Source organism: Mustela nigripes, chromosome 9 (genome assembly GCF_022355385.1).
Source record: "Mustela nigripes isolate SB6536 chromosome 9, MUSNIG.SB6536, whole genome shotgun sequence".
NCBI classification, from domain to species: domain Eukaryota; kingdom Metazoa; phylum Chordata; class Mammalia; order Carnivora; family Mustelidae; genus Mustela; species Mustela nigripes.
Window position 1 is genome coordinate 38,817,234 of NC_081565.1, and position 19,934 is coordinate 38,837,167.

The following is a 19,934-nucleotide window of genomic DNA, read 5'->3' on the forward strand; positions in this document are numbered from 1 at the left end:
ATGTGATCTAGTCTGGAGAATGTTCCATGTGCACTAGAGAAGAATGTGTATTCTGTTGCTCTGGGATGGAAAATTCTGAATATATTTACGATGTCCACCTAGTCCATTGTGTCATTTAAGGCCTTTATTTCCTTCTTGATCTTTTGCTTGGATGATCTGTCCATCTCAGTGAGGGGGTGTTAAAGTCCCCTACTATTATTGTGTTATTGTTGATGTGTTTCTTTGATTTTATTATTAATTGGTTTATATAATTTGCTGCTCCCATATTAGGGCATAGATATTTAACATTGTTAGATCTTGTTGGATAGACCATTTAAGTATGATATAGTGTCCTTCGTCATCTCTTATTATAGTCTTTGGCTTAAAATCTAATTTATCTGAAATAAGGATTGCCACCCCAGTTTTTTTTTGTTTTTTTTTTTTTTTTTGATATCCATTAGCATGGTAAATGGTTTTCCACCCCCTCACTTTAAATCTGGAGGTGTCTTTGGGTCTCAAATGGGTTTCTTGCAGACAGCATATCAATGGGTCTTGTTTTTTTTATCCATTCTCGTACCTGTGTCTTTTGATTGAGGCATTTAGCCCATTTACATTCAGGGTAACTATCGAAAGATATGAATTTAGTGCCACCGTATTGCCTGTAAGGTGGCTGTTACTGTATATTGTCTCTGATTCTTTCTGATCTACTACTTTTAGGCCCTCTGTGCTTAGAGGACCACTTTTAATATTTTCTGTAGTGTTGGTTTAGTGTTGGCAAATTCTTTTAATTTTTGTTTTTCCTGGAAGCTTTTCATCTCTCCTTCTATTTTCAATGACAGCCTAGCTGGATTTGTATTCTTGGCTACATATTTTCCCATTAATGCTCTCAATATATCATGCCAGTCCTTTCTGGCCTGCCAGGTCTCTGTGGATAGGTCTTCTGCAAATCTAATATTTCTATCATTGTATGTTACAGACCTCTTGTCCTGATCTGCTTTAAGGATTTTCTCTTTGTCTCTGAGACTTGTAAGTTTTACTACTAAATGATGGTGTGGTGACCTGTTTTTATTGTTTTTGAGTGGGGTTCTCTGTGCCTCCTGTATTTTGATGCTCGTTCCCTTCCGAAATTAGGGAAATTCTCTGCTATAAGTTGCTCTAGTATACCTTCTGCACTTCTCTCTCTTTCTTCTCCTTCCGTGGTCCCAATTATTCTAATACTGTTTCATCTTATGGTATCACTTATCTCTTGAATTCTCCCCTTGTGATCCCATAGTTATTTATCTCTCTTTTTCTTACCTCTTTATTCTCCATCATGTGATCTTCTGTATCACTAATTCTCTCTTCTGCCTCATTTATCCTAGCAGTAATAGCCTCCATTTTTTTTTAATTGTACTTCAGTTATAGCTTTTTTCATTTGAAGTTAGTTAGATTTTAGGTCTTTTATTTTTCCAGAAAGGGGTTCTTTAGTATCTTCTATGCTTCTTGTCAAGCCCAGCTAGCATCTTGATAATCATTATTCTGAACTCTGGTTCTGATGTCTTACTAATGTCCATATTGATTAGGTACCCAAGAGTTGGTACTGCCTTTTTTTTTTTCTTTTGAGGTAAGTTTTTCCACCTTGTTATTTTGTCCAGAGAAGAATAGATGAATGAGAGAACAAAATGCTAAAAGGGTAACAATGACCCCAGAAAAATATATACTAATGATATTAGAAGAGACCCAAAACGGGGGAGAATAAAGCAAAAAAAAAAATATGATTAGATTGATGAATAGAACAGAGCCACACACTTGATTTTGGGTGTATTTTGGTCTGTTAGAAGAAATTGCCTCCCAAAATTTTAAAGAAAGAAAAACTTATATACATATAAAATAAGGTTAAACATGATGAAGAGAGAATCTCACTGTAAAAATGAAAATTAAAAAAAGATTTTAAAAAAGGAATTGATCAGTTAAGAAGTTGGTTAAAAAAAAAAAAAAAGAGAGAATGTGATCAGGCTGGAGACTAGAACAAAGCCATACATTAGATTTAGGGTATATTTGTTCTGTTAGAGGAAACTGTATGCCAAAATTTTAAAGGAAGAAAAGTTTATATGTATATAAAAAATAAGGTTAAATACAATGAAGAGACAAAATATGATTATAAAAGTGAAAATTAAAAAGATTTTTCAAAAGGTATTGCTAAAACAGTTAAAACAGGTTAAAATAGGAAAGAGGAAACATTCAAAAAAATAGAAGAGGAAAAAATAACAAAAATTAAAAAAATTTAACTTTGAAAGACTAAAAACTCATGGGAAAATAGCCACAAATTCTGTGTTGCTTTCCCCTAGCTCTGGAGTTCTGCAGTTCTCACTTATCAGTATACTTGGTTTTGGCTAGATGTTCTTGCTGACCTTCTAAGGGAGGGGCCCGTTGCAGTGATTCTCAGATGTTTTTGCACAAGATGAAATTGCACTGCCCCTGCCAATGGCCAGGCTAAGTAATCTGCTCAGGTTCCCTCCTGGTAGCTTTTATTCCCTGAATGCTTTCCTTATAGCTTTGGAGGAGGAGAATGAAAATGGTGTCCTCCGAATTTCCAGCCCATAGGAGCCAATATCTCCTTGCCCCACTCCTTAGTGCCTTCAGAGAAAAGCAGTCAATCACTTCCATGTTCCTGGTCTCCGGCTGCACTCCAAGCTCAGATAGCCTGTGACCAAGCATTTCTGTCTTTGGCACATGGCCCTATTTGGAGTCTCCAAGCCCAGCAGATTCCTGCAGCTCACTCCCATGCTGCTCCTCCCAGATGGGGATGGAGGGGGTCTCCCTGGATCTGTCACTTGTGATGTCCCTGTTTGAAGAGCAGTGGCCTGACTTCCTTGGATCACGATTTAAGGTAACCCCGAGCTGAGAGCCCATGCTTTGGCTCCATCTCAGCTGTTGGCATCTCTGCTTTTATACCTGGAACTCTGCCACACTCAGGCACCGTGGTCTTTCTGTGACCCCGCAGGTTGTGAGACTACACTGTCCCAGCAATGATTCCACCCCCTGCTTAGTCTCTGAAGTGATGGTCCTTCAGTGGAGCAGACTTCTAAAAGTTCCGTTTTTGTGCTGCTCTGTTCTACCAGTTGCTGAGAGCTGGCCTCTAGCCCACAGTCTATCTTCTCATATATATCACCTCAGCTTCACTTCTCTGCACGTCCTACCTTCCAGAAAGTGGTCACTTTTCTATTCATAGAATTGCTACTATTCTCTTTGATCTCCTGTTGCGTTTGTAGGTGCTCAGAATGGTTTTATAGTTATCTAACTGAATTCCCTGGACCAGAAGAAATTTAGGTCTCCTACTCCTCCACCATCTTGCTCCTCCCCTCTTGCCTCAGTTTGTTTATGGAAACAGCACTTTTAGGATGTTTGTAGAGGCTTAGTGACCACAAATACAGTTTGAGTTTAAGGGATTTTTTTCCCTGTTTTCTTCATGTTTTATCTGCATACTATGCCTGTGTTTAATGAAGACTGTTTTTGTAGAATCAGTGGACAGACATAGGCATATCTAAATATAGTATTAGTAAAGATGTATTTTTAGTAAGTAAGTCAATTTTTCAGGTATAGGAGGTTGTTTGGCAATTGATATTTTTACATTGTCAGAAAATACTACAGGGAGTGAGGCATTTTGTAATCATTAACTCATTAGATACCTAGGATATATGTTTAATCTTTTCCTGTTTTTTTTTTTTTAATTAGCATTCTTCCTTTAACCTAAATAGTAAATGTTAAAAGGCAACTGATCAAATTAACACATTCTGGGGGTTATTTGGATATTAATTATTACACTCATGGAATTTTAGATTCTTTATCATGAGAGAAAAACTTAGAATCACTGGCAAAGAACATAGCAGGAAAATGTATTTTTAGTAATTTGATTCACACCTCAGAGATCCAACAGATACGACAAAACAAACAGATGATCTATGTCTTTGCAAAGGTGAAAGACCTGTCAAAATGAACTTTTGTCATTGTGACATGCTTTTTCATTTTTAACAGATCCTGATAACCATAGACACACCATGGTTCCAGCTTATATTTATGATAGAGTAGGATTGCATTTTTTAATTCATCCAGACACAGTGAAGGGTAAATGAGAACTAAAGCAGTTGATCAAATTGTATGAGGCAAGCTGAAATACAAGAAAGAGGTTAGCTGAACTTAGATAATGTGAACATTGGCACCTTTGGGAACCAAGCAGTACTTGCCCTTTGTCACAGATACAGCCTTGGTTGTCTTCCTCACCATGAAAAGATCTGGAAGGGACCAGATGATAAGGCTGCAAGTCAACTAATGAGAGAGAGAGGTCCAAACAGTGACTCTGAATAAGCTCTACCCTTTCAGACTCTCGGGACGGGGGGGTAATCCAAATAGCTGGTTACGAAACACGGGGTTGTCCACATAACCATGACACAACTTTCTTTTTTATCCCCAATTATATTCAAAATAAATGTATAGTTATTTTAATTTGAATAACTTCTAATTTTATTCTAATTCTGAATTACATTTCAAATAATTGATATTATATAAATGTATATGTATATATACTCTTTTAATGAGGGGAATTAAATAAATAATATTTATTTATAATAGTGTTTTATAGCAAAAAAAAGGCATAACAATAATATAAAAACTTTTCAGTACAGGCAACCATTTTCAAGCCCCCTCTTCATTTTTTCTCATTCTATCAGCATGAATTGATGTCATTAATATTGTTTCAATTATGTTAAACACAAGCACTAAGTGGTGTCTATATGGATGGTTGTCAAAGCAGTATTTTATAACTGAAATTACTGTATTTTTTATTTTCTTATGTAAAAATATCTAGTGGAATTGTACTCTTTCCTCTCCATGCTGTACCCCATGAACAATGGGGACATAATGCTTTCTTTTCTCTGCAGCTCTTAAATGAAGACGATGACTGTGTGCATGTGTTTTGTGGGGAGGGATGTTCAGATGTGGGCAATTTGGCTTACTGATAAATTATCAGTAGGTAGGTTTTCGAGTATTCCTTGTTTTCAGAATGAACATACCTGTCTCATCATGCTGTCCTACCTGTTCTCAAAGCCTCCTTAGACATCAGCCCAAAGAGGGATGCCTGGGTGGCTTGGGGTATCTGACTCTTGGTTTCAGTCAACATTGTGACTCAGAATCTTGGGATGTGCGATTGAGCCCTGCATCAAACTCAGTGTGCAGCATGGAGTCTGATTGTCCCTCTCCCTCTGCTCTTCCCCAGATCCCTCCCTCTCTCTCTCAAAAATACATACATACATAACATACATAGGTACTTCAAAAAAAGAAATTAGCACAGAAATAGTGATATATTTATCTTTTGTTCACTCTTTGGCCACCCTGCTCTCTTTTCCATATAATGTGTTCAAAATGATGTCCTAATTATAGTTTGACAAGTATTCATTAATTTGTTTATCCCCTCCTTCTTTATTTTATATATTGGTTTAAAACTCATATATATGTGATAAGTTAACTCATAAACATGGCTACCATTTATTGCTTTATTACATGACACAGGCACTATAATAAATAAAAGTATTTCAAAAGTAAAAACAACAAGAGGTCTCTGCCCTTGGAGTTCTTCCAGTGAAGTATAAATACAGATTGATGCTATAGTTTAAATGTTTGCAACATAAAAATATCAGACAGTAGTAGAGGGGTATTTGCAGAATGCAAAGGAGCACAGACACAGGGCCCCAGAGAAGGGGGTGTGATGTTGCTTAACTGAATCATAAAAGCCAGAGGGCCACTACCATTGGGTGCTTTAAAAATCCATCATCAGATGTTATAGAGTTGATTTAAAGTGAGGTTGAACTTTAAAAATCATAATCACAGTTCTATTGAATGCAGAATTTTAACACATATTTAGTATAGTGTGTTCTGTCTTTTTTAGAATGCCATTCCTACAATGTGTGTGATCTCCAGGTCCCTAACGCACTGATGCCATATACTGATGGCTTTAGCCAGTGCTGACCTCCATTTCTGTTTCATCTAACCTGTAACCCACTGATTTCCTTGGAAATGTAATAATATCAAACTGATTCTATAGAAACCTACCTCACCCTGTAAAGAGCAAATATAGTCATTTTGTCCTTTGTGGTATTTTTGACTCCAGTGTTAAAGGATTATTCTGTTGAACATCAATAAAAGCAAAATGACAATACATTTATTTGGGTAAATGAGTGTATTGACAAAAATTTTTAAGAAAAAAATGGTTTTATTCTTTATGTAACATTATGGTGGTTTTGTTAGTTTTTATGTGAGTAGAGTAACTTAACCATACTAAAAACTTCAAAATGAGATCTTAATGTATTGGATTCAAAAGACAAAGAAAACACAGATACACAGATTGAAATGCTAGAGATTTTGAATTTTAACTTGAAGTTACTCATAGAAAAGCAACTCATTTAATATATATTTTCTAAAGCATTTGGAATATTCCTTTTTTTATTTTTTGAAGTAGACTCCACACCCAGTATGAAGCCCAATGTGGGCTTTGAACTCAGACTGTGAGATTAAGACCTGACCTGAAATCAAGAGAGAGATTGAGTCATATGCTTAACTAACTGAGCCACCCGGGTGTCCCCATATTTGGAATATTCTATATCATGACTAAGAACTATCTTTCATTATATTCAGTTATAACTGAGTAAACAGTACTCTAAGATGTGAAACTCTGTGCCCAGTGTGGAAAGACAAAGGATGGATACTGGGGCCTATGTAACAGAAAGAATCAATAATATCACTGTCCTACTCTTAGCTCTCATGTTGAGTATTTTTCCATAGACAAAAGCAAAGAGAAGGAGTTTAATCCTGTATAAGTTTATGCATTAGAGATATATTCAAATGGATAATTTTTGTTCACTTTCATTGAGAAAATAGTTGAATCATTTTTTAGTTCTGACTTTTTTTTTTTTAAGATTTTATTTATTTGACAGAGAGAGAGAGAGAGAGAGAGCACAAGCAGGGGGAGCAGCACAGACTGAGGGAGAAGCAGGCACTCCACTGAGCAGGGAGCCAGATGTGGGGCTCGATCCCAGGGCCCTGGGACCAGACCTGAGCCAAAAGCAGCTGCATAACCGACTGAGCCACCCAGGCGCCCTAATTATGACTTTTTATAACAAATCAGTCATAAAAATGTATTGAACAGTACAAAAATCAAAATATCCTGGAATCTCAATGTCTTGAAACACAAGGCATTCATATTTTGCTGGTTGTCCTCTAATACATATCTCTATGAATATCTATATATTTTTACATATATGCATAGAATCATGTCATCCATGGAGTTATATGAAGGGCAACTCTTTTCTTGGCATATCTAAGGGGTCTCTCCCTGTTTCCTGAGTGATGAGCAGTTCACAATCTTTCTTCAATGCCACATATGTAAATACATTACACAGATACACATATTTAGTAAATTTCTTTATTCATTTATAAAAATGGGGTTATCCTACACATATTTTACCATGTCTAGCTTTATCCACTTTACTCTGATTACAGTTACCCCAAGTGATATTTTAACACATTGTTGTTTTATGGATGTTTAATTTTCATGGAATGGATGTACTACAGTTTATTCCATAATTTTCCAGCTCATGAGTAGGTCCCTTTTCCTCCAGGATTTGTTTTGGTCATAACTAATGTTATAATAAATATTCTGGTATTTGTTACATGTGTACATTTGTATGGACTGTAGTGAACATGTGTATATTTTTATGGACTGGCTGTGTGCATCCTTTAAATAAATAATAGATTTATTGAGATATAATCAATATATCACAAAGTAGATTGTAAGGGAAAAACAAAAGGGGATGAGAAGTAGCTGCTGCTGATTGACAGCATTCCTTTCTAGGGTGGTGACAAGTGTCTGAATGTAGATAAAGTTCATGTTTGCACATGTCTGTGAACATACTACAAATCATTAAGTTGTACATGAATTTTGTGATATATCAAAACCAGACAAATGCACTACAAGAAATAAGGCTGCCATGAGGTTCTCGAGCAGCCATGCAAAAATCCTTAGAATAGTAGTAAAATTTTAGGATCAGCATGTCAATTTCTGAAAAAGAACCAGCAGGGATTTTTGTAGCAATTGGATTGAATCTTTCAATCAATTTGGGAACATTGCCATTTTAACTTTACTAAGTCCCCCAATAAGTAACTGTGAAAAGTCTTCCCATTTATTTAAGTCTCCATTTTTTTCAACAATGCTTTGCCATTTTTTTAATGTACCAGTTTTGTACTTCTTTTATTAAATTTGTTTCTAGGTTTTTATTTTTGGTGTTATTGTAAGTGGAATTATTTGTACCAGTTTCTGCAAATCATTGCTAACATGTAGACAAAAATTCAATTTTGCATATTGATCTCGTATCTTGCAAATTTTCTGAACTCCTTCAATAGTTCTCTTGATTTTTTGCAGATTTCTTAAGAATTTCTATGCACAAAACCATATCATCTGCAAAACAGATAGTTTTACTTCTTCCAGATTTACTACAGTGATAGTGATCATGCAATTTTTGTCTTAAATTCTATGAATATAGTGCATTATATTGATTGATTTTAGATGTCTAACCAACTTTTCATTAGTGAAACAAATCCCACTTGGTTGTGATGTATCATTTGTTTTACGTTTGGTAGATTAGGTTTATTACTCTTCTGAGGATTTTTGTGTTGTTCATTATGGAATTTCATCTGCAGTTTTATTTCTTATAATGATATCAATGTAATCATGATTTTATGGAATGGGTTCACAAGTGTTTTTTCCTCTTTCTTCATATACTTCTTGAAAAGTTTCTGATGAATCAATGTTAATATTTCTTTTTTTATATTTTTATAGCAGAAGTTATTTTTGTTTTTTTAATTTCTTTTTTTATTTTTGCTTATTACTACCTTGATCTTTCTTAATTTTTTTCTTCTTCTTTTTTTTTTTTAAAGATTTTATTTATTTATTTGACAGACAGAGATCACAAGTAGGCAGAGAGGCAGGCAGAGAGAGAGAAGGGGAAGCAGACTCCCTGCCGAGCAGAGAGCCCGATGTGGGGCTCGATCCCAGAACCCCGGGATCATGACCCGAGCTGAAGGCAGAGGCCTCAACCCACTGAACCACCCGGCGCCCCAATTTTTTTCTTCTTTAAGGATTTAACAGCATAGCCATCTGGCCCTGGACACTTATTTATGGCATTATTCTTTTAAGTTACTAATCCAATATCTTGTTGTAAGTCTAATCAGATTTTATAGTGGGTTATTGTTATATTTATATTATTTTATATTGGGTTAGTGTTGGTGATTTTTCTCTTTTTAGGTCTTTGACTATTTCATGTAGGTTATCTAATTTGTTGGCATAAAGTTGTTCATAGTAATCTCTTATAATCTGTTTTATTTCTGTAAAGTTGGTGGAGATGTTCCATCTTTCATTATTATATTCATACATTATTCATTGAGTAATGTGATTCTTTTCTTCCATTATCAATGTAGTTATATTAGGTCTATCCTGTGGCTCTTTTCAGAGAATTGACTTTTGGTTTTGTTCATCTTTGCTATTCTTTTTCTATCTCTATTTCATTTATTTCCACTATATATAGTCTTTATAATTTCCTTCCTTCTGCTTACTGTGGGTTTCATTTTTTTTTTTTTTCTGGTTTAATAAGTTGGAGGATTTGGCTATTTGAGATTTCAAATATTTCTGTTTCTTTCTCCTCTAGTATTCCCTTATGCTATTATGCATCTGTTATACCTTTAGTAGTTGTCCCACAATCCTTGGATAATCTGCTCTGACCTTTTTTTCAGTATTTGCTCTCTTCACTTTTTAGTTTTGAGGATTCTACTGCTAAATCTTCTAGATCAGAGATTCTTTCCTTACCTGTGCCCTGTCTACAAACAATCCCATCAAAGGTATTCTTCATTTTTGTTACAGTGTATTTTATCTATTGTCTTCCTTTTTATTTCTCTTTAGCATTTTCATCTCTCTATTTATGTTGACCATCTATTCTTACATGCTGTCTGTCTATTAAGGCCCTTATCATGTGAATCATAATTGTTTTAAATTTATGTTCTTATAGTTCCAATGTCCCTGCTATCTCTGGTTCTGATGTTTTCTCTGTCCCTCAAATTGTGTTTTTTACCATTTGGTATGCCTTATGTTTTTTCTTGATATCTGGACATAATGTACTGGTTAAGAAGAAGTATAGCTATCCTTTTGTAAAGTTTCAGTGAGGTGTAGGGGGATGGGATGCATTCTCTAGCCCTGTAATTAGGCTTCAGGCTTTTAAAGATCCTCTGCCTCTGGGCTGTGAACTTCCCTAGTGATTTTATTCTCACTTTGGGTGGAACAGGATGGTAAGAGGTGCTGGAGTTGGGTATTTCCCTTCCCCTAGTCAGTTAGGCTCTGAAAATACCTCATCAGGTTAGGCTGTGGTGAACTCTGTTTTATTTCTGTAAAGTTGGTGGAGATGTTCCATCTTTCATTATTATATTCATACAGGACAGGTCTTGTTAGGAAAAACCAAGTGCTCTGTCTCTCAAGATGGTTCCTTTTCTCTTCCCCTTACTGGAAGAACAAGGGGATATTTTTCTCATACTTGCTATGACAACCCGCTCAAGATCCTAGAGGTAAAGCCCGGATGTCACCCCTCAGATTTGCTCCTCCTGGTATCTTTTACAATCACTTGTCCACACTAAGCCTCCATCAGTCCATTACCAGTCAGGTTTCTTGCCTCAGTCCTGGAGCTAGAGAAACCAGAAGTCCCTCTTTAGTTCCTAAATGTGGTTTGCTTCAGTTCTTTGCAGATACTGAAAAGACCTGATGTAATTTTATCCCTGATAATTCCACCAAATAGGCTTCCTCAGACAGTTTCTTTTGACTTGTTTTCCCCCCTGTGTATGGGCTTTGCTTTCTTGTTTCATTTCGTTTTCTTTCTTTCTTTCTTTCTTTCTTTCTTCCTTCTTTCTTTGTGTGTGTGTTTGAAATGAGGCATTGTGAATAATACAACATTGCAATCCTAGAAATCTGATTTCCCTTCTCCTTAGGGTTTCTGTTGCTGTTGTTAACATTCTTTTAATGACTGCTGAACTAATTCTTATAATTTAATATTCTTTCTCATGTGTATTCACGGACCATCTTAGCTTTCACTAGCTGCTTGCATGAGCCTTTGTGAGAGGTGAGAGCTGAGGGACTTTGCGTGTTATTCCTGGGCATGTGTTTAAGCCCTCCCCTTGCAAATGGACTTCTGTATCTCCTGGGAAAAACTAGAGCTTTTCAAAAGTCCCCTGCTGATTCTCCTTCACCAGTGTTTCATTTAAAATTCTTTGGTAAGACATTTGTTTGACCTGACTAGTTTTACCACCTCAGGCGGTTCTGATTTTAGCAGATGCCACTGATTGTTTTTGACAAATGCCATGGGGATTGGACTGTTTACACTAAGCAAGTTCTGAGTCAGGTCAAAAAATATCCTGTGAATGGGTTTTTTCCAGGTATCTTCCAGGCAGCTCAAATAGTAACTATTCTCTGGTGGTGGGGCTTTGGGGGAAGGTGGGGCTTGTGGGGCTTTGGGGAAATACCTAACTCCAACCTGTTCTGCTCCCTCTAGTGGCTGCTGGGTAAGAATTGAAATGCACCAAAATGTTTACTCTCCAGAGTCACTCCAGGATACCTCATAGTCCTCCAGATGGATAATGCCTCAATGCCTCCTAGGAAGGAGAAATATGCCAGTAGTCCTACCGAGTGGCCAGGATTTACTCACTTTGTCCTATGTGCTACACACATTTTGCCCCATGCTAACTAGCCCCTACTCATACTATTTCTTTCTCAAAGCCCTTGTCATCAAAAGTAGTGTCTGATTTTCAAGGAGCTATCCCCCCTTAAAATTATTGCATCCAATTGACTTATTACTTGCAGGTCAATGCATTAGTAGTGGTGGGCAAATTGTCATGGTCTAAAAAACTTCCTCTTGCTTTTGGCTCAAATTTTACTTATATTGAAAGATTTTTGTTGTTTGATTTGCTGATCTGTTATTATTTCTAAATATGAGGGGAAGCAGGGGGAGAGAGTGAGAGAGAGAGGAAAGAGGAACTGTAGACACTATGCTGTATGGCAGATCTCTAGAGCGTACTCCTCTTGCATAACTTAAACTTTATACCTGTTGAATAACAACTCCTCATTTATCCCCTCCCCCAACTCCTGGAAACTGTCATCCTACTTTCCTGCTTCTTTGAGTTCGACAATTTTATTTTATTTTATTTTGTTTTAATATTTTTATTCATTTATTTGAGAGACAGCAAGAGAGCCCAGGGAAGAGAGGTGTGGTAAAGGAAGAAGTTGACTCCCCGCTGAGCAGGGAGCCTGACGTGGGGCTCAATCCCAGGACCCTAGGATTATGACCAGAGCCGGAGGCAGATGCTTAACTGACTGAGCCATCCAGGCACCCTGAGTTTGACAATTTTAGATACCTAATAAGTGGAATCAGATAGTGTTTGTTTTTCTGTGACTGGTTTATTTTATTTAGCATAATGTCCTCCAGTTCCATCCATGATGTTGTGTATAACACAATTTCCTTCTTTTTTAAGGCTGGATAATATTTCATTTTATGTATACAAATACATTTTGTATTTGACACATTATCCGTTCATCCATTGATGGATACTTATGGTGTTTCCATATCTTGGCTATTGTGAATAATGTTGTAATAAATATGAGACTGTAGATAATGGCCTTGACCATAACAACAAAGTACAGACAACACAAGCAAAATTAGACAAGTAGGACTACATCAACCCAAAAAGTTTTTGAAAACAAGGAAACAATCAATAAAATTAAGAGGCAAACTACAGAGTGGGAGCAAATATCTGCAAACCTTGTATCTGATAAAGGGTTAATATACAAAATATAAAGGGAACCCCTACAACTCAGTAACCAAACCAAAACAAAACCAATAATCTGATTAGAGATGTACAAAGGACTTGAATGGACATTTCTCTAAAGAAGACATACATATGTATGAAGAAGGAGTTCAGGTGGTGGGGGAGTAGGAGAACCCTGAGTCTCTCTCATCCCTAGAACACAGCTAGATAGTTATCAAATTATTCTGAACACCCAAGAGTCAACCAGAGGTATGGGAGAACAAAAATAGAAAGTTTACAAGTAGAAAAGTGATCACCTTTTGGAAGATAGGAGCTATGAAAGTTCACTTGGGGGAGACAGCTGTGGATACGGTGGTGAGGAAGGAGCCTACTTACAGGGGCGATGGCAAAGTATTAGAAGTGGCAGAGTGCAAAATCTGAACTTTTAAGTTCACTACTGTGGAGGGTGTGCCTGGATTAAAGCTTAGGTGGTGAGGCAGGGTGGAATCCCAGGAGTGATGCGGGGTCCTAGGAGCTCCTGGGTTGCAGGAAGAATGGGTGGTACCAACATGCTACACTGTTCCCAGGCATAGAATCTGGGAAGCTAGCAGTGAGCAGTGGGTCTTGGTGCAGATTTCTGCTATAAACTACATACTGAGAATCCCTTATTACAGAGATAAAATAACTAAAATCTAGTCAGCCTGAAATTAAAAATGCTGTAATTGAGAAGCAGACACAAATGGAGGCCGCAAAAATGAGGATGGATGAAGTAGAGGAATAAGTCAATAATATAGAGGATAAATTATGGAAAATAAGGAAGTCAAAAAGAAAAGGGAAAGAAATGTAACAGACCACATAGGTACTCTTAGAGAACTCAGTGACTTAGTAAAGTATAGTAATATTCATTTCGTAGGAGTCCCAGAGGATAGAGAGATAAAGGGGAAGAAGGTTTCAAACAAATTATAGCTGAAAAGTTCCCTAATCTGGGGGAAGGACACAGACATCAAAATCCAAGAAGAACAGAGAAGTCCCATTAAATTAAACAAAAGCTGGCCATCGCCAAGGCATATCATAGTCAAATTCACAAAATACACAGACAAGGAAAGAATCCTGAAAGCACCAGTGAAAAAAGACCCTTAAACTACAAGGGAAGATAGATCAGGTTTGCAGTGGATCTGTCCACAGAGACTCGACGGGTCAGAAAGGAGTGGAAAGAAATATTCAGTATGCTGAATGCAAAAAATATGCAGGCAAAAATACTTTATCTATCAGGGTTGTCATTCAGAATTGAAGGAGAGATAAAATGTTTCCCAGACAAACAGAAACTAAAGGAGCTCATGACCTCTAAACCATTCCTTCAATAAATTTTAAGGGTCACTCTTTGAGAGAAGAAAAAAATATTGAAAGCAAAAACGTCTAGAAAGGACCAGAGAACATGACCAGAAACATGAACTCTACAGGTAACACAATGGCACTAAATTCATATGTCTCAATAATCACTCTGAATGTAAATGGACTAAATGCACCAATCGAAAGACATGGTATCAGAATGGATAAGGAAAAAAAAAAAAAAGCATGATCCAACTACATGCTGCCTACAAGAGACTCATTTTAGACCTACAGACACCAGCAGACTGAAAGTGAGGGGATGGAGAACCATCTGTCACGCTAATGGATGCCAAAAGAAAGCCAGAGAACAAAACTTACATCAGACAAACTAGATCTCAGGGTCCTGGGATCGAGCCCCACATCAGGCTGCATGCTCAGCGAGGGTCCGCTTGTCCCTCCCTGTGTGCATTTCGCCCCACACATGGGCTCTCTCTTTCTCACATAAATAAATAAGTAAAATCTTTTAAAAAAATCATTAATCATCAAGGAATTAGAGATCAAAACAACAATGAGATGTCACCTCATACCTATTAAGATGGATGCTATCAGGAATCAATATTAAAAAAAGCACTGGGGAGGACTGGAGAGATTGGAACTCTCATGAGCTGGTAGTGGGAATGTGCATGGTTGAAACCACTGTGGAAAACAGTATGGAGTTTCTTAAAAAGTTAAAAGTGGAACTACTATGCATTTGATCCAGCAATTGCACTTCTGAGTGGATATGCAAAATAATTGAAATGAAGATCTCAGCAAAAAGTGAATTTAATTTCCTGAAAAGACTGATTATAATTCCCTGAGTTACCAGGTTACCAAGGTAGAAAGATACTCGTTAGAGAGAAGCCATGGGAGCCAAGAGTGTTCTATATCTTTGAAGAACCACTATGTAAAACAAAAACAAAAACAAAAAATAGAACTAGTATGTCGCTGAGTAGGGCATTTGTCATAAATAATGTGGATGACAAAGGAAGAAAAGATTTATCAATCTCTGTCGATAGTTGGAATGTACAGAGTCCTTAAGGTCTCTGTATATTCAGAGTTAGTTTTTTAAGTGTCACTGTGCTTTGGTTTTGTTTTGGTTTTGGGGTACATTTGTTTGTTTTCAATATGTCAATTGGTAAACATAGGACTATTATTTGAAATAAAGAATAATATAGCTATAAATAGAATTATTCACTCAGATGACTAGTCAACAAAATGTTAATACAGGTTGTCTGCAGATACTATAATTATGAGTTATTTTATTCTTTGTGCTTTTCTGTGTCATCCTTGTATCTACAGTCAGCATGTATGATTTGTGCAATCACACAGAGTATGAAAAATTATTTATTTACACTAATGAGACATTTACATACAGATTAGATGGAGGGCTTAATTCCACTTTTAGAAATTTCTCTTGTTACAAGAACAGTCTATAACTTTGACCACAAACAGAAAGACATGCAAGGATATTATCATGCATTTAGATTGATGAGGGTATTAGGTCCATATAGTAGTGTATCTACATTTTACCAGAGTTTTTCTCATGGGTATCTGTAAAGACTTCATTGAGGTGTTGGCAGGATTTCAATGTGGTTAGATGGTGTCATGGTTTTTAAGAGATCATCAGATGTCAATCCATGGGAGAATCTGTGGCAGAGTTCTGAATCTGCTCATATTTTATTAAACAATTTTATTAATGAAAACAGGTGACATATTATGGTAATGTAAGTAATGTTACCCAACCTAGCTGATGTCAGACTTGATGTCAACATAGTTTGATGTCAGCAGCTTGTTCAGAAAGAAGCATAATTGGGGGCACCTGGGTGGCTCAGTGGGTTAAGCCACTGCCTTCGGCTCAGGTCATGATCTCGGGGTCCTGGGATCGAGTCCTGCATCGGGCTCTCTGCTCAGCAGGGAGCCTGCTTCCTCCTCTTTCTCTCTCTGCCTGCCTCTCTGCCTACTTGTGATCTCTCTCTGTCAAAAAAAAAAAAAAAAAAAAGAAAGAAGCATAATTGGAAAAGGCATTTAGAAAGAGCAAGAAATTGAACTTATTGTATTTCTCTGCATTTATAGAGATGGGTGTTAAAAGTTGTTCACTGGTAACGAGGTTCCTCAAAAGATGAAAAATACAAATACTATATGATCCAGTAATTCCACTACTGGGTATTTTATCCAAAACAAAAATGCTAATTCAAAAAGATATATGTACCCCTATGTTTGTTGCAGCATTATTTACAACAGTCAAAATATGGAAGCAACCTAAGTGTCCCTCAGTAGATGAATAGATAAAGAAGATGTGGAACATGTATAATGGAATATTACAGAGCCATAAGAAAGGATGAATTCTTGCCATTTGCAACAACATGGATGGACCTAGAAGGTATTATGCTAGGTGAAGTAAGCCAGACTGAGAAAAAGGAATAACATGATTTCACACATATGTGGGATCTAAAAAATAATAAGCCAAAATCAGTATCAGGCTTATAAATATAGAGAACAAACTGATGGTTCCAGAGGGGTGGGATATGAGAAAGATGAGCAAAATGGGTGAAGGAGAGTATGAAATGCAAGCATCCAGTTGTGGAATGAAGTCATCAGAATTAAAGATACAGCATAGAGAATCTTGTCAATGAAATTGTAATAGCGTGGTATGGTGACAGATGGTAGCTACACTTGAGAGCATGGCATAATCTATACAGACACTGGATCATATGTTTATACCTATAGCTAATGTAACATTGTGTGTCAAGTACACTCAAATTAAAAAAAAAAAAAAAAAAAAAAAAAGGGCGCCTGGGTGGCTCAGTGAGTTAAAGCCTCTGCCTTCAGCTCAGGTCATGATCCCAGGGTATCTGGATCAAACCCCGTATCAGGCTTTCTGCTTAGCGGGGAGCCTGCTTCCCTTCCTCTCTCTCTGCCTGCCTCTCTGCCTACTTGTGATCTCTGTCAAATAAATAAATAAAATCTTAAAAAAAAAAAAAAGACGTCAACCAGAAAAGGAACAAGTACAGATTGCTAATTGCTTATAAAGTTACTAGACGGGTGACATCAGAAAGTTTAATTTATGATGAACAAAGCCAACAAATTGCATATACAAATGGAAGTAAGTTTTTTGAGAACAGTTAAGAAGCCATTTTAAGTCTGGCAGCTTTGTCTATGTGTGTGTGCTTAGTTTTCAATATGGTTTACAACATTTCTAAATAAATCTCAATGTGACTTAATGGTAAAATGTACAGATTATTTCTGTACGTGTCCTTCCTGCCAAGTACTCATAAACTGTAGGTAGGTTCATTGAGAGGCTTCTATATAAATTTATGGGGCTATCAATTTTCTGGTTAATTGATCTTACACTTGATGATTCCAAACATGTTCAGCTCCATTAAATGCAATGTCATTCTTTTCCCAGGGGCTAGTTGGTTTCAGCATCTGTAAAAAGCTTGTTATAAAAAAGGAAGGATTTTCTATCATCCTTTGCTCTCTAACCATATACAAATTATTTTTTTTAAAAATCATATAATCTTGTGAGTAGGAAATGCTTTTCAAAGTGTGACACAAAGCCTATGAATCATAAAGGGAAAAAACAGAAACATGCTGAGCGCACACACACACACACACACACACACGCGTGCACGAAATAAAGTAATAAAGGAAAACGTACTGCAAGACATTTGCAAAGGGCTAATAACATATATAAACAATCATGTGATATGTAAAAGAAGAACCAGAAAGGTACAGATGAAATGATTAGCAAGAATAATTACGCAAAGAACTTAGAAATATTTGATTTTTACTTCCTACACTTTTGTATTTTTAGCAAATCATTTGCATTATTTTATAATAAAAATATATTTTAAAATTGAGGTCTTGTCACTCTATGCTTTTGATCTATTTGTCCATTTTCCTTTTTAATAATTTATAAACAAGAAAACAAATATATTTGGGAAAATGCTTCTATCTTTTTGTGTGACTCCTCAGGGAATATGTTTACCTGTTGGCACTTTGTTGGGCCTCATGCTTTTCCCTCTATTTCCTATTTTCCCAGTACATATTTATTCAGTGCATAAATATGTTAAAGGTAAAGAGAATATTTACTGGCTTCTAGATTAAGAGCTCGATAATTTGGCTGACCTTGTAGCACATCCCCAGAGTGTAAATGGATGAAAATGGGGAAGAAAATATTCAGAAGAAAGAAAAACCATGCCCATGTTTCTGTTTTCTAGGTACTGACCCGTCACTGAGTAGAGACCACAGGACTCTGTTCTGGGACCTGTTTCCTTCAGTACAAATATTGGCCCCATGGATCCAGTGGACACCTAAATTACAAGAAGAACAGGTAGGAAAAGATGCTTCCAGCTGAAGGCTAAGTCCTGCAACACTGGGTGGCAAGACTGTGCAGGGGTGACTCATTGGGTAAGGAGAGCATGTGGGTGGGAAGGATGAGTTTAGGCTGGGGCTGGCAGGTGGGTCAGAGGAAACAAATCCTGGTGTGACTTAGGGATGGTGCACAGCTGACTGTTTTAGGCACATGTAGATGGCGTTTGGAGTTGGAGAATTCCTTACATTTGAAGAATGTTTGGTTGTGTTCCTCACTTCTGAAGCAAACCTTTTCAGCCTGGGATACTGTAAGAGTGATTAGGAAAAAACACCACCACAGTTAGAAGAACAAGAGGGCAAGCTGGTTGTCCTTTTGTGTTTCGCTTCTTTCACCCTTTGTATTTTTAAAGCTCATTCACATGTAACAGTACTCACACTTCATTCCTTCATTCTTCAGTATCCATATTGATTAAAATAAAGACACAGAATCTGATCTGAGGAAGCTGGCCCTAAGTTTAGCTTATGGGGCTAAATGAAGAAATTCAAAAGTGCAGAACTCTTTTTTTCTTCTTTTTAAAATAAATCCTATGCAAAACTAATGTTACTGTGATTTTGTTGGTAATGCATAACTAGCTAAAAAATTGAAGGTAGAGGTAGCTTCACAAGAAAAAACAAGTTTGCATTTATTCAATTCTTGGCCTTTTCTGATGATGCTAAGAAGAAGAGAAATAGAGTTTATAGCAAATTCAAAATACTTATTTTTTTGATAAGTTGAGATTGCTGAGTTAGGAGATGTGAACCGGACATGTTGGAATAAATGAAAAAAAATTTATATTCAAAAGAGTTTCATATTACAAAAAGCTATAAAAAAACACAATGACAACTCTTCATGAATTGTTCAATGTTAAATAGCAGAAACTACAGAATAATACGTTGGGTATGATTCTGATTTTGGAAAAAGGAAAAGCTACTTCTACAAACACATCTAACCTATGTGTGTGTGTGTGTGTATGTGTGTGTATAAAGAGCACGTGTGTATATACAAATTATGTATACACAAAACTAACGTAACTAAAATAAATTTTCCAGAGAAAAATTTATTTTCTCTAGAAAGTAATATAGCAGTATTGAGAGCATGAGGGATGATGTCATGGTTTATTTTATGTATCATTGTATGGTTTTAATTTGTCTTTAAAAATATGCCTTCTAAAATGCCTTCTATCTGTTATTAAAGAGGAAAAGTATATGCTACAGACTTGTGCTTTTGCTTAAGACATTATACCAAAACATATGTTGTGGCTACAGACTTGTGCTTTTGCTTAAGACATTATACCAAAACATATGTTGTGGCCTTTACTTGAAAATGTAGCCAGTAGCTGAATTTTCAGGGAGAAATATCATTATTAAAA